This window comes from Ischnura elegans, chromosome X (assembly GCF_921293095.1).
Source record: "Ischnura elegans chromosome X, ioIscEleg1.1, whole genome shotgun sequence".
NCBI lineage: Eukaryota > Metazoa > Arthropoda > Insecta > Odonata > Coenagrionidae > Ischnura > Ischnura elegans.
This window is the reverse complement of record NC_060259.1, coordinates 84095184-84109907: the sequence shown is the minus strand read 5'-3', so window position 1 is coordinate 84109907 and position 14724 is coordinate 84095184. Positions and strand designations below refer to the sequence as shown.

Genomic DNA, 14724 nt, shown 5'->3' with positions numbered 1-14724 from the left:
ACTCAAAAGATATTACTAGCCCAGGTTTTACTTACATTTATTATCAAGGTTTTGTGACTCCTATGAAAATTACTGTGTACGATGTAACCTAGGTCAGTAGCAGTAAATAATTATGTGAAATACTCTATAAGTTGTACCCATTCAATCTAAAGGCTTCTACAAAGATACGCTCAGAGCAATTATAAACAAACTTGGGTTCGCAAGTGGGTTCTACTACTTACCTTACATGACTAATAATAAGATCTGGAGATTACCAAAGCCGTTGGGTGTGCATGTACATAAATCGCGAATCGGTATTACGCATACGCGGCAGACATTCCAAAATTAATCCCGATATAATAGAGATTATGAGAGTAAGGAACTTAAGGTGGGCCGGTAGGTAAGCCTCTACGGAGGTAAGTCAGGAAAATAATTTCTTAGTATAGTGGGGATTATCTTGTTGAATAAGAAATGTTTCAGTGCTTAATGGGCTTCTAATTACGTTAGATTGCCCACTCATTGACACTTTTTGCAAGGAAAATTTTCCTTTGTTAATTATGAACTCTTCCTAATTGTTCGTAAATTAAATAATTGGAAGCAGATGAAAAATTACAATACCAGGTCCAACTATTATTTTAATTGATTAAATTTATTAATAAAAATATTACGCTTTTTTTTCTCTCAGGTATACTTGACACAGAATTTTTATGGCCAACCCTGACAAGATTAACTTCAATAGAACAAAATTTCATGCCTATTGACTTGATAGGGAGATGGAGTGGCAGAAAGCGATTGTCATTTATTGCGAGTGTGAACTTTAACAGAGACCCGTAGTAGAGAGGAAAAACGAGACTTTTGTGCGGATAAACCACTTAGAACTTCCCTATATGACAATAGCAGAAATTCATTCTTGGAATACGCATTCAACTAAGGGCTAGGTGTCACCAATATGGGTGAGAAGCATAGGGCTCCTCGAATAGTCGAATGTGGAGGGTCCAGAGTCAAATTTGAGGATATGCACTGTGAATTTACTAATCGACCTCCAGCCAGCTCTAAGGGTTGTCTTCCCGGCAATTCGTTCTGGGGCTTTCTTAAAGAATTAATATTAACCTCCTCTATTCGCTGCTATATCACGTGATAGCGGTATAACTAGCGATTGGAGAAGCAACAAAGAAATTATCAGCAGACTAGCCTAGGCAAAGAGAGCATTCCACCAAAAGAAAGATCTACTTACAGCGGGAAATTTAAACATAAAATTTAGGAAGCAATTTATCGGAATTTATATTTGGAGTATTCTTCTTTGCGGAAGTAAGGCATGCACAATGACACGGACATTGGACAAGGCATGGACAGGCCGCGAAGAAAGAAAGGGTAGAGGCCTTCGAAATGTGGTGATACAGAAGAATGATGAGGATCAAATGGGTCGACCGAGTTAGTACTAAAGAAGTCCTAAGGATAGTAGGAGAGACCTCATGAAAACCTTGATAAGAGGATGGAAAAATCTTTTAGGCCATATCTTGAGACAATGTGGCCTGATGAAGAGAATAATCGAGGGGCAAGTAGATAGCAAGAAAGAAAAAGGGGGACCTCGAAAAAAATGTATGGAACAGGTAAAGAAGGATATGAAAGAGAAGAAATACGTAGGTATGAAAAGATAAGCTGACAAAATAATTGAGTGGAGAGCTGCGTCAAACCAATCTTAGGATTGTTGACAGTGATGATGACCGGTGCCTGGGCTACCTTTATCCTGTTTTTCAAATTCTCCTTCAGACCTCAATCACAGCTCGTTTTGGGAACCAGCTTTTGCTCCCATTGAAAAACCTTTGGAATCTCTTAGCAGTTTCCTAAGTAGATAATAAGATAACGGAGTGATTCTTTTATCATTTCCGACGATAACTTGAGATCATCGTTTTATATTGCAGAGACCTTGAGAATGATATATAGAGCTCTTGCCGGACCATCACCATCCAACGGAAGGCAAAGCAATTTGGAAACAAATAAATTGACCGCTTACACGTCTTCTTAAAATATGATGCCTGGAAATTTTATCATAGCTAACGGAAAATAAAATAGTTTCAAGCAGTTTTTTCACTCCAAAAAAGAAGTTAGTACCAAACCAAGATGAGTAGGCATAACTTTAAGTCGCAAATGAGCCATCAATCGCAACACAAAATGAATTGTTTTCGACGCTTTTTCGATTAATTGATTACTTTTAGGGAATTCATGTAGGATATTTATATAAATTACTACGCATGCTGCCAAAAAATACACAGAAATGGTGCTACTTTTCTATATATTCTGCTCGCCAAGACTATCAAGGGGATCGGGTTGATGTGATACCTGAAGTGTTAGCCTCCCACCCAGTGCTGTAGTTGAAAAAAAAAATGTGGTACTCACAAAAAATTCTAACAGCTGAACATGTATTATACATCCAGCCGCGAAGGCATTTTAACTAGGGATGGTCGGATCGGATACCTCGGATCCAAATATCCGCGGATATTGCCCTTCATCGGATAAATAGGATCCAAAGTCGCGGAAGACATCGGATCTGGATCCGAAATTTTAAATAATAGCTTCAATGAATGCAATGCCCCATAAGGGTGGAAAGAGTTCCGGTTCTCTCTTCGAATGTGCCGTCGCATGCGATTCTTCTCCTACGCCACGGATCAGTGGTTTATCCGAAGATTTTTCCTATATACATTTCCGAGCCCAAACGTAACAGTTTAGGTCCTAAGCATGTAAAGATGTTTAAAAAAAACAACTTGAAAGCCTATAAAAACTATTTTTAATTTATAAAAATCTTAAAATGTGTATGAAAATCTAAAAAGTATTTCTTCGATTGTACGTACTCAGAGTAAACTCTGAGATCCAACTCCGAAAATCAAGGATCCGATCCGAATCCGGATCCGAAAAAAATCCTGGATCCGTCCATCCCTAATTTAAACCGGTACGCTTATAACGAGTTAGGATTTTAGGGGGTACGCCGTACAGGCCCAACTACTGCACTGCTCCCACCCCGTGGTTCGGGTCCAATCCAGGCAGCGGCGGAGAATTTGCAGAGACTGCCCGATCCCTGCTTGAATGTTGTGTGGAGGACATTTCAAGTACCTCCGTCAGATGGAAAGTGAAGCCGTGGTCCCCTTGGCGCCTTAAGAGCACGCTAATCTCGACGACGGGTTTCTCTCCACCCTTCCATCCATGCCCTTCCTTCATGGCGCAAATGACCTCAGCTGTCGGTCACCTCCAAATACCAAGAGAAGAAATAGTACGGCAAAATTGAAGTTGGAGTGCATAAAATATAAAAAATGGAGAGATATTGTTTTGATCCTTTGTCAAATGGATAGAAGGACCGCTGAGGGGAAGAAGTATTTGATGTACCTTCCTTCCTGAAACATAACTATAAAATGTATGAGACTAGCTTGAGATTGATGACCCTCACACGTATTTCTCCTACTTTGGATAAGAACAAAGGATGAAACATATTTTAAATACCATCTGCTTTGAGAAAGGTGACCGAAAAAATTAGGTGAAGACCTAGAGGAATTCTAGGTCTTTAGGGAAATGTCGGCTTAACAACAAAAATTTCATCCGAAATTTGAATATAATTAAATCACAGAAATCTTGTACTAAAAAAGCATGTAGGAATGACGGAGCAATTTCTCTTTCTGTGTGGGGTTGGGTTCGTGTGAGGCAATGAGCATTGAATCCCGAGCAGACATATTTTATAAGGCTTTTTTATTGGGTGAAAATAGAAAATAACCGTAACGGCTAGACGTAAACGAATTAAACACATGCTTTTACCTAAACCAACGTAAAAGGACAAGCCACTGTTTAAGTAATTGTACGGAAATACTTTATTCCTCACTATTCGTTGACATTCGACGGGCTCCTTTCACTATAATGAAATACGGATGATGCTTTTCGTAGGTTTCTCAATATCAATCTGCTGGTACATTTTCAACTTTGAGACGTTTTGGATAAGTCATAGAGTAATAAATGCCGAGCTTCTGTTGTTATAAGAAAGGATGCGTTTCGCGACTATTATATCTATTTTGATTCTAATTATTATTATTATTGCATAAGTTACAATTTGGCAACTGGCCAGGTGGTAACATGTATATACAAAAAAGAAAAACACAACATCCCCACAAAGTCACATATCAACTAGACAGTTGTACAAATTTTAAAATTTAATTAAAATTTCTAAAATATTAATACTTTTTCAGCTTTTTCTTAAATATTTTTACATTACTAGGAAAGGGCTCAAAGAACTCTGCAGGCAATCTGTTCCTGTTGCGCCCTCCTCAAATGGGCGCAACATATATTTGTTACATAGGGCCGACTCAGAACAGTCACAAAATGTGAGGATGAGAGCGAAAGTTTTAACACGTTGCGTACGGAAGTGTTAAAATCAGTGGCAGGTATTTTAACTGGAACACTTCAATATGCACTCCTCTCTTCCTTTAATCTAGTATTGTAAACGGAACACAGGTAAAGAAATTAATGCGTGAAAGTAGTGGCTTTAAAGACATAACTCTATAAGAAAAAAGATATGCAGATATTATGAATGCATACAGCTTATGCAAACATATATTATTAATGATAGTTGCTCGTTGCATATAATAAACTGATATAATTAAATTATACTAGCAAAACAAAAGGAGTCAACACCAAAAACGAGAATTATCGTTATCCGTCCTTAACGCATGGCTCAGGAAAAACGAAGATTCTCGTGATCCATACGCAACGTGTTAACAACGTAAACGTGAGGAAAATAGACAAGAGACGACCGTTCGAACGGTAGAGTGTTGCGCCCTCTTCAGCCGTCAAAGCACACTACGAATTTTCCGGATAAACACGACCGTTTGCATATGTTTGGGAGCGTCGCTTCCTCCAGGGGCGGCTTTTCCTCTCTCCCCCGCTCCAATTTACGTGCTCCAGTTCCGCGCGACCGCCGTCTCCTACCGCCCCCGCCGCCTCCGTACGTGGCACGGGGAACCGCCCCCTCCGCGCACAGCTGCTATCGGGAGGCCCACCGAAGGCTGGCTCAGTCGTGAGGCGACGGCCGTGTTGACTGGAAGGTTCCGCCAACGCGGAGAGAGAGAGAGAGAGTGGGATATTCGAGTCGTGCTCTTTGTTTCGTAACGTCCGGGACACAGTGAGTGAGAGAGCCCTCTTGGAGTTGTGTTGCCGTCCGCGGGCCCCGAGGATCTAGGCGGTGGAATTGGCGGCAGGAGGTGAGTGTGCTCAGTTGACTCCGTGGATGGAAACCTGGTGCTAACGGGATTACATAGTGGAGGCACCAGCATAGGTGGAGTTTAAAGCTTTACGTTGGGGTGTCAGAAATCCTGCCGGGGGTTTAGGGGATATGGAATACCCCCAAGTGAAACGGGGGTCCTCGAAGCCCTTCCCCAGAAAATTTGTTTAACACTTTGAATCCCGTGATATTTTACACATCTACATAATACCCTGTGAGCCACCTCTAGGGTGATCAATCACTAGCATGTAGCTTGCAATAGGATAATGTCCATGTGTAGGTTGTGTGAAACCCATGTTTTTGATGTTTTCTTATAAAATCCTGTACATTTAGAAGTAAGTGTATTTAGATGCAGCTAAATGGCAGCACCTTCAATATAAAGAGACCAGATAGCTAAAGAAACAGGCTACATAGTTGAGACCGAGAAAATACACGGAGTATTTTTCCACGGAATCAAATACGGTAGCCCGAGCTCAACTCGCGCTTGGGTCCCTGGCAGGAAATATACATCCCGATGTATACTCGGGCTTGGGCTTCATTGTGTTAAATTAGTCTGTGAAGGACTATCTAACTGATTTGGCACTTCTACAGGTTTCGTTCTTTTTTTCGGACAAATTACCACTTAAGTTGGGGAGGCCAGGCTCTTTCTGAATCCCCAAAACTCCGCCCATGGACACCGTTGAAGCTTGATTTATTGCCGCCACTTCGGGTTCATTTCAACCGGTTTTCAATAATGTCCGCAGAATGGCGATGAGAGCGATCTATTTATTCTGATCGTTTGCAATTTAGTATTTACAATCGCGAGGAATAGCATCGAAAAGTTATGAATTATATGGATCTCATCGTCGCGGATACAAATTTCGGTTAAAACTCGTAATTATGGATAAAATCTTCTCGGGTTTGACACCAGCAAGGCTGTTTAAGGCGAACGTTTCAATGAGAAACTCCCTCATCGTCACCACCCGCTTCTTAATAGTGTTCGCTGGGACAGCCTACGATATTTTACTCCTAATTATGGGTTATTTCGTTGTGAAATTCGGATCGCTCTGCCCGTCAGAGTCACGCGTGGAGACCCTTGTGAACCCATTTGAATGCAAGTTGGTTGAAAGCACATGTAGAGGATGACTGCTGAATCCCCTATTGCAATATCCGTGCCCGCCAGCGTCGCAGTCCGCCAGCGGCTTTTTGGCGGGAGGTCGCACCGCTAGTGTCACCTGCCTTCGGCCGGGGTTGGATTAGTCCAGTGGTTGCACCGCTGACTTAGCCCTTTAACACTCCCGCTCGAGCAGTTACGCATGGCGAATTGCGTGTTTAAAACTTACATGGGGAAGCATATCTTTCGCTCCATCGGTCTAATTTGGTAACGTACTACTCGCCTTATGCTAATATCACGAAATTTTCAGTGTGGACAAGGTAGAGACTTCATATTCTTTTTGCCATCCTTAACCATTTTACCTCATTGACCCATAAATTTTAAAAATGATTGTGTAAGAATTTCCTGTGAAGGATTACCTTCAACCTGAAGACGAAAGCAGGATGGCTTTCGAAACCGTCGTCACTCGTAACAGACGAACGCGGAAAACTGCACTCATCAGGATTGTATACGTTTTACGCTAGTAATACGTCATCAAAAAGACAATATACGATCGGTCGAATCGTCCTCTAAAAATTCCTGCGATGGACAAGAATATTTGGAGGAATGTCGACACCTATTTGAGTTCTTCAGGGAAAGAATGGTGTATTCATTTTTCCTTCGGGTGAGATTTCAGTTCTCAGCAGTCGTATTGTGGAGGTTTTCGCTTTTATTCTGTTGCTGCTATTATGATGTTTATCCTTTTAGTGTGAGCCGCCTATTCGCAGTGGATGATCTTGAATGTGACAAAAGTAATCACTTATTGCCACTTGAATGTTTCAATGATCATTTGAATTCTTAGAGGATATCACGAGTTATTGCAGGAACCCATGATGGGCCAAATATATACCGAGCATTTATTTAAATGACTACATGAGTAGTCGAATGATTATGAGGGATACCCAGACGAATGCCAAAGTAATTAGGTTTTGGACTCGTTTATTTATTTACATTACTCGGCTATTTGCCGGAGTATACATTTCAAGTATAGCCATAACTGTGATACTCGAGAAGTGGATTGCTGTGATATTCGTCTGGGTATCCATTACTTTCATTATAGGTCTCAAGAACTCATTTGAGTACCTATTCAAGGAATCAAAGGGGACAGGGGTGGTATAGTGGCTGGAGTTTTGGCTTCGCATCCAGTGGGCCCGTGTTCAAATCCCAGCAGTGGCAGAGACTTTTTGGAGACCAATCCCTACTTTAGTGATTGGTGGAGGGCTCTTTAAGTACAGCATTCCGTCCTTCGCATGGGACGTTCATCCGTGGTTCCCTTTGGCACCTTTCGTGAAGAGCACGCTGATCTCGATGCCGGGTTTTTTGTCCACCCTTCCATTCCTACCCTTCCCTAAGGTGCAAATGACCAATGATGGTAGCAGCCTACTCAAATGGTCACATCCGTATTCCACTCATTTAATGACCGTCAAAATGGGTCGAAAAAAAGTCCAGTAATCCATAAGGTTGCATTCCGCAAATTAACCAGAAGATAGTTATTCCAAGCGGGTGTGGGGGCTATGTTAGATATTCGTGCTAGGTGAAATTTATGTTACTTGTACGACATAGTGCGAAGTTGTGATTTTGTAGCATTGCTGTTGTACTGGTTAAACCTACCCTAAAACTTGAAAGTGAAATTTAATTTTGTTTTTTGGTTTGGTAAGTTATGTCCATTATATGCCTTGAATGGCTACAACTTTTTTCACAACAAATCAAGATATTTTCTGCGAATAGGTTCTATAAACATTTACCTAATGACTACGGCATAGCAGCAGTGCGCGAAGTTTGGATGCTCGTGGTCAGGAAAGCTGGGTCAGTGGTAATACGGACAGTCGCAGTAAAGGCAGCTTTGTCCACTGTGCAGAAAACGGAAGCTCTTATCCACCGAGGTAAGTAAAAATGTGTTGAGAAAGGATGAGCCGACTCCAAATACCATAAAATCAAGTAATCGTTCGTGCTGTCGCGTAACAATGGGTAATAACTTGCGGCACCTCCCTAGTTTTAGATACTTCTGGGAATACTCTGCAGGGGTCGTGGGTGGACCTTCGGATGTCCGCTTGGACGTGGTCGGCCCCAGCGGAGAGTGAGCGATGAGTCACTGCCAGTCGGGAGGAAAAGGACTGCAGTGATGTCGAGATGGGCTATTCATTCTCCTCCCGTGCAGACGTTCGCTTCCTCGGAAGCCATAAATCGTGGAAAAATTACGAACGGACGTGTTGATGTATCGACCGAATAGTTGCGAGCGGTGAGTGCCGGTTCTTTTGACATAGGTGTGCTAATATCACCTAGTTTCTCGGAAAATTTTCCTCTGCACTGCTGAGGCGCGGTAAATATTAATTTGGAACCGTGCCATAGATATTTTAATTGCAGTTATATGTCAGGTCACGCAATTTACAGGAAAGGCGATTAGCACAGACTCTAGAGACATTTGCAGTGAAACTAAATGTGCACTGCAAATGATGATACGTAGAAACTATTCGTAAAAGTGCACGTTTCTATAGATAGGATTGTCTCAAACTTATCCCTTACTAGCAAATGCTCCCTGGCATGTTTAGGATCTTTCACGTGGATTTCAAGAGCACTAACGAGCACCCACGCATTAAAATTTTACCCTATATGAATGATTATGTGGTAAGCAACCTAATAAATATAAAATAAAAATAAAACATATCTTGATATCTTTTCGCTAGATTATTAGGTATTTTACGTATATATGTAGGTTTACTCTCTATGGCTTAGAAATTGCTACTTAATGCCTATTTTTATCTACAATTTTTAGGATAGAAGTATTAATTTATTTAAACTATATTCGGGTGTACAAGGCTACGATCCCTGCCACTGGAGACTTAACGTTGGACCCGCGGCAACAAATGTGGACACCCCTCTCCTCCCTGAAGAATATACCGCGATCATCACAATTTACGGTTCTCCAGTTGGTCACTAGTTGTGTTGTCTACCACCGCGCGTTTAAATGGGCTTTCTAAAGTCTACACTCACGTCGCCAAAGGCAGAGCGATCCAAAGTTCTACATCCACATAATATCCCGCAAACCACCTAAAAGGCTTGTGGCAGGGGGTGTTAGGACACCAGCCGTTTACAGCTAAAAAAATGAATTGCTCTAACGAAGTTGGGACTAGCGTTTATTAAAGTCCTTTATGGTTCGGGGGAAATTCCCATATCTATCCGTTCGGCAAAACATCTCTCTTAATTTATCGCTTCTATCGGACCTAGAAATACAGTGTGGCTCTAATATAATGCTCTCTGTGTCGCTCTTAAAGATATCCATTCTCAATTGTTGTAGCAATCTAAGCCTAGCGCGCAGCCTCCGAGTCTCCATGCAGGAATAAGCTATAATCAGAGCTCTTAACCGAACTTTACATTCAAGATGTCATTTACGAAATTCATAATTCCTCACCATTGTAAATATTATTTAGTAAATATTGAGATTAATCGGATCGCTATTGCCTCACCGCCGTGCTGCGGACATTTCCGACAACCGATCAAGATGAGCCCGAAGTGGCAACAAATATTGAAAAGCTTCGGCTGGAAGGACTGATGCCTCCTCTATGCAATCGAATTCTGTCTCTATTGATGACTTATTGCTCATTCAAAACCAAAGATATTATTTCAAAATTTTCATGACGGGTATAAGAAGAAGATATGTGAATTAACTAGGACTTGGCTTGGGGGGAAGATTGGCGAAATAGTGAAGAGTTTTCGGAATAGCCACCGGGTCAGGAACTGCATAACTGCCGACGTTTCGATGCCCGACTCGGCCATCGTCCTCAGGGCTGTGAGTGATTTCACTCACAGCCTTGAGGACGATGTCTAAGTCTATTCTAGAACTAAGTCTATTCGCCGGGAAAGCACGAAATCTTTCTTCATTGGCGAAATGGATCAGATTGAATAGTGCACCGAATCGGGTAGTAATACTCGAAATTTTGCTTTATATCATGAATGCATTTTAGAAAATATGGTTACATTGGTTACATGGTGGCATAACACCTGTGACCCTTCCCCCCCTAACTCCGCCACTGCAAACAGCTGTAGAGAAGGATTATGTGAGCCCCGATGGTGATAAGTGATGAGCCCTGTTGTCGCGGTGGCTTGTGGGCCGAAATGGATTTTGTCGTGGCTCAGACGGGTGAATTATCATCACGCGGGTATCTCGCCCGGCTGTACCTGCGCTTATCAGGAAAATACGTGGCGACTCACCTTCCTTGTTCCCCCGGCCATTTTAGCTCTCACAGGTTGGCATCAACTTGGCGCAAATTAACACTCCATCCCTAGTGGAAATCAAATCGTACCAACCGAATCGGGTACCCTGATTTCGCCTTTGTTAATTGGTGCAGAAATGTCGGCACCGATTCGCCGAATGTGGACTGGTGAGGGAGGGCATGCAGTGCAATTAAAAGTGATAAGTACTAGGAAGTATTGTGTGCGTTGTGATAAGCAGTGCGAAATTAATAGTACGGATTTGGCTCATGGCATGGATTCATCGGCGGCTATGGCTAACCGAATTAATAGAATTAAACGATGCATTTGCATGCGAGAAAATTTACACCAACGTGCGTTAATTTTAAATATGTGGCAAATCTACGGGTACGTAAAATATTCTCTATCTGCAATTTATCGTATTACAGTTATGCATCGGCATTTTATCCATAGGCGCATTGCATTGTATTTGGGGAGGCGACCGACAGCTGAGGTCATTTGCGCCAAGAGGGAAGGGTAGGGAGGCAAGATAAATTCAGCGTTGGTATTAGCCTGCTCTTAAAGAAAGGCGCCAAGGGGAACCGCGGCTAAACCACTTGAAGTGCCATCCACAATGCGCTCAATCAGAGATCGGGCGGATTCCAAAAAATCTCTGCAATCGCCAGTATTTGAACCTGGACCTACTAGGTGGGAGGCCAACATTCTTGTCACCACACCAACTCTTTTCCTCAAGAGCATTATTCTAAGGTTTTAAATAATAAACCAATCTCTTCATAATCAGATGAATCAAACACGTAATGAGCTCAGGCTAAGCAAACTTTTAATATTTAGAACTTGAATCGACGCTCCTGTCCGAGTTAGACCTCTGGGATGTTATTGCTGACGAAACTTAAAAAACGTCATCGATACGACTATTAAAGCTCACGTAACTTCCGGGATTCATATTGACGGTTACCTTGGAGGTGATGTAAGGGAAGACAGAGCTTTGCCATGGTACTGTTGTTTTTCATTGCCAGGAAAATTCTTTCACCACAAATGTATGCACTAAAAGTGTAGATGAGAAGTTCTATGACAATTTCAGCCCATTTATGTCGGATATAGTGAGAAATTATGCATGAGAGGGAAGAACATATTGGTAATTGGCTATAGTGCCTGAATGGCTAAATGCTAACTATGATACATGCTTACAAAATATGTAAATAAAAAGAAATGACCGACTTTCTGTGAGGAAAAAAGAAGGATGCAAGGGATTTGAAAATTGTGATCCAGTTGCATCGCATTTGTTGCGCACAATGGGGTAGTAATGGCATGAATTATACTCTTATGTTTGGACAAATGTTTAGTTGCCAAATTTTTACATATAGCGTTGCTTACCAGATGTGTTTGATTTTTCCCTCACTTGACCCCAACATCATTGCTGAATCATAGAAAAACCTCTCCTTCCATTCCATACGAAATACATAACAGGGTAAAAGTCAAAATTCTATTTCAAAAACTGGAAAAGACAAACAACTGATTGTTCACTGCTGCAAACATGAATATTAAACGGAGTTACCTAGTAACTTAGTGTAGCATAGATTACTGCAAGCCGCATTATTACCACCGGTAGTTGATCGTTAATACGGGTATCGTTATTAAAATCGTTCGTTTCAGTATATACCATTGGTAGCAATTTCCTCTCAAGTATATTGGCGAATCCTTGGCAATTTATTTCGTCACCGTTTAAAACTAGAAGCCTTTCCGATCACATTGGGCGAGAATATATGTTTTTATAGATCCTTTCAATGAACAGAAGTTCATTTCTATCTCTGCAAATTCCCTACGAAAAAATATTGGTCTAATATTTTTATAAGGATTAGTTTTCCATTGCTCGTCCATAAGCATTCATTTCAATGGGTTCTTTCAAACGTTTATTGCCGTTTCTGATAGAGGTTGAAGACTTAAAAGACTATTGTTCATTGTGCTAAATATTTGCCAGCGAGCGTAAAAGGTTGTTGCGTTCCAGGTCCCGCAATCTTTGCACTGTTTCTTTTCACAATCTCGCCAGAAATCTCTCATGGCACCACGAAATTATTGATAGGAATACAGCCATTGCAATATGTTGTTTTTTATTTGCATGTGAGTGGCTGAACCATATGTCAATGCTGGTCGCACAACGTTTTAATTTTCTTTTCCCTTGATCCTGCTGCCAATCCTGCGAGCACACAGTACTCCTCACACTATGTTTGTTCAAGGGAAGACAGAACTTTTCCGTGTTACTGGTGTTTTTCATTGCCTGGCAACAGTGACGCAGCGAGGGGGGGGGGTGGTAGTCTTCTGTGTCAGTAGAGTAAGTTGCCTTATCCAGGGATGCGCTATTTGGATGCAGCTACTCTTAAGTTAGACGGCGGGTGATGAAGCAGATGAAGTGGCGGGGGCTTTTGGGGGATAAACCCCCTCCAAAGCTCTGAGAAATTTTTAAGTTTAATACATTTTACTTAATTGGATTGATATTACTAATAGAATAGTGTGAGTATGAATAAAATATCCTTCAGAAAACCGTAAAACTCACCATTTTGAACCGTTTACCTTAAAATTCCACAATTTATTAATCTCGCATACCGCTTATCCTGGTGGGTATTCCATAGCCCCCCCCCCCACATACCCCGGTATTAGTTGCACCTAAACCCTCCCCCCCAGCCTTAATTCCTATTTGCACCCCTGCCTGGCAAATTATTTCACCACAAATTTATGCACTAGAAATGTAGATAAAAAGTTCTATGACAATTTCAGCCCATTCATGTCGGAAAGAGCGTGAAGTTAGTCGTGATAGGGTGGAATATCTCTTTTCTAGAATTATGAACCTTTGTTAAGGTATACAAACCGTTGTATGGCTAGCACTGATATATGGAAGTGAAACCTAGGCTGCTAAGGAAGCCCGCGGAAAGAAAAATGGATGTGGGTGAGATGAGAATGCTGAGATGGATTCTGGGAAAACAAGAAGAGATAAGATTAGGAATAAAACGATAAGGGAGATGGCAGAAGTCATCGAGATCTTGATAGAGATGCTAGACGGAAGGAAGTAATGGTTCGGACATATTTAAAGAAGGGATGGGGATCGAATTCAATTAAACCCTTTCTAACCCAGAGGTGATTATGGGAGAAATCTAATTTGAAGATTTTTCATTTTGAAAACTTGGAAATTTAACACTCAATTATAATTATCGTAGCAGCTAAATGCTTTGTCATTAAAATTTACTCTACAAAATAATGGGTAGTTTAGATACTTCCTAAATAGAGCTGAAAGTTTAAACATTTTTGATGTTGCTTATAAGCAACATTGGGTTATAAAGGGTTGAAAGCATGGTGAGTGATAGCGACTATATTCGCACAATTTGTGCATAGCGGGTGACTCCGTAAAAGTTATCACCGTGGCTAATCCCAGTGTACTTAAATGAGTCTACAGCGAACACCTCTTCGTGTTCAAAGTTCGCGCTTTGCTCTCTGGCTGTGGCGCCGTGCGCACGACTTGGACTGCTAGTTGCATAATATGCTCAGCAGTCCATACCACCTTGTCTGGTACAGTCCACATATTTCCACAGGAGAGAATGACGCATCTGTAGCTTAAATGGCTAAAGCACTCGGCCGAAAATCGAGGGATTCGGGTTCGAATCCCGGTCAAGGCGAACGATATTTCTCTGTGGATTTTTCGCACAATTTGTGTATTGAGGGCGACTCCGTAAAAGTTATCACCGTGGCTAGTCTCGGTATACTAAAATAAGTCTATTTAGCCTACTGAAGAATTCTCTAATTTAATATCCATGCTCCAAATCTTGTGCAAAAAGTGCGTGGAGGCTTTTCTTCAATTTGTCGACACTTAAATTAATTCGAGTGCGTGTTACTGTGGCCTACAAGTTCCAGTGCACCTGTATATCTTCTCTAGCCAGTGATGTAGCCAGGAAATTCATTCGGGGGGGTCCAAAACTGGTGGGAAAAATTTCTGAAAAATAGGGTACAAAGTTATGGTTTTTAAACTAATTTTAACACTTTTCATAATAGAAAAAAACTTCGAACGTAGGCTTAACACGCAGCTGCACCCGGAAGCCGTTAGCAACGAGAAAAAAACTTCATTTGTTAAAACAATATTTTGTAAATCCTTGATTTTTCA

The 14724-nt window shown here is 41.4% G+C and overlaps 1 protein-coding gene across 5 annotated transcripts in view; it reads left to right on the top strand.

Annotated features, from left to right (window-relative positions):
- The first annotated feature begins 5022 nt into the window (after nt 1-5022).
- Nucleotides 5023-14724, top strand: part of LOC124170593 (myosin heavy chain 95F) — a 171464-nt gene continuing 161762 nt past the window's right edge. For all 5 annotated transcript variants that reach the window (XM_046549406.1, XM_046549409.1, XM_046549408.1 and 2 more), the window contains exon 1: nt 5023-5216. The gene's annotated coding sequence lies outside the window, so the exon portion shown is untranslated. The remainder of the gene's footprint in view (nt 5217-14724) is intronic.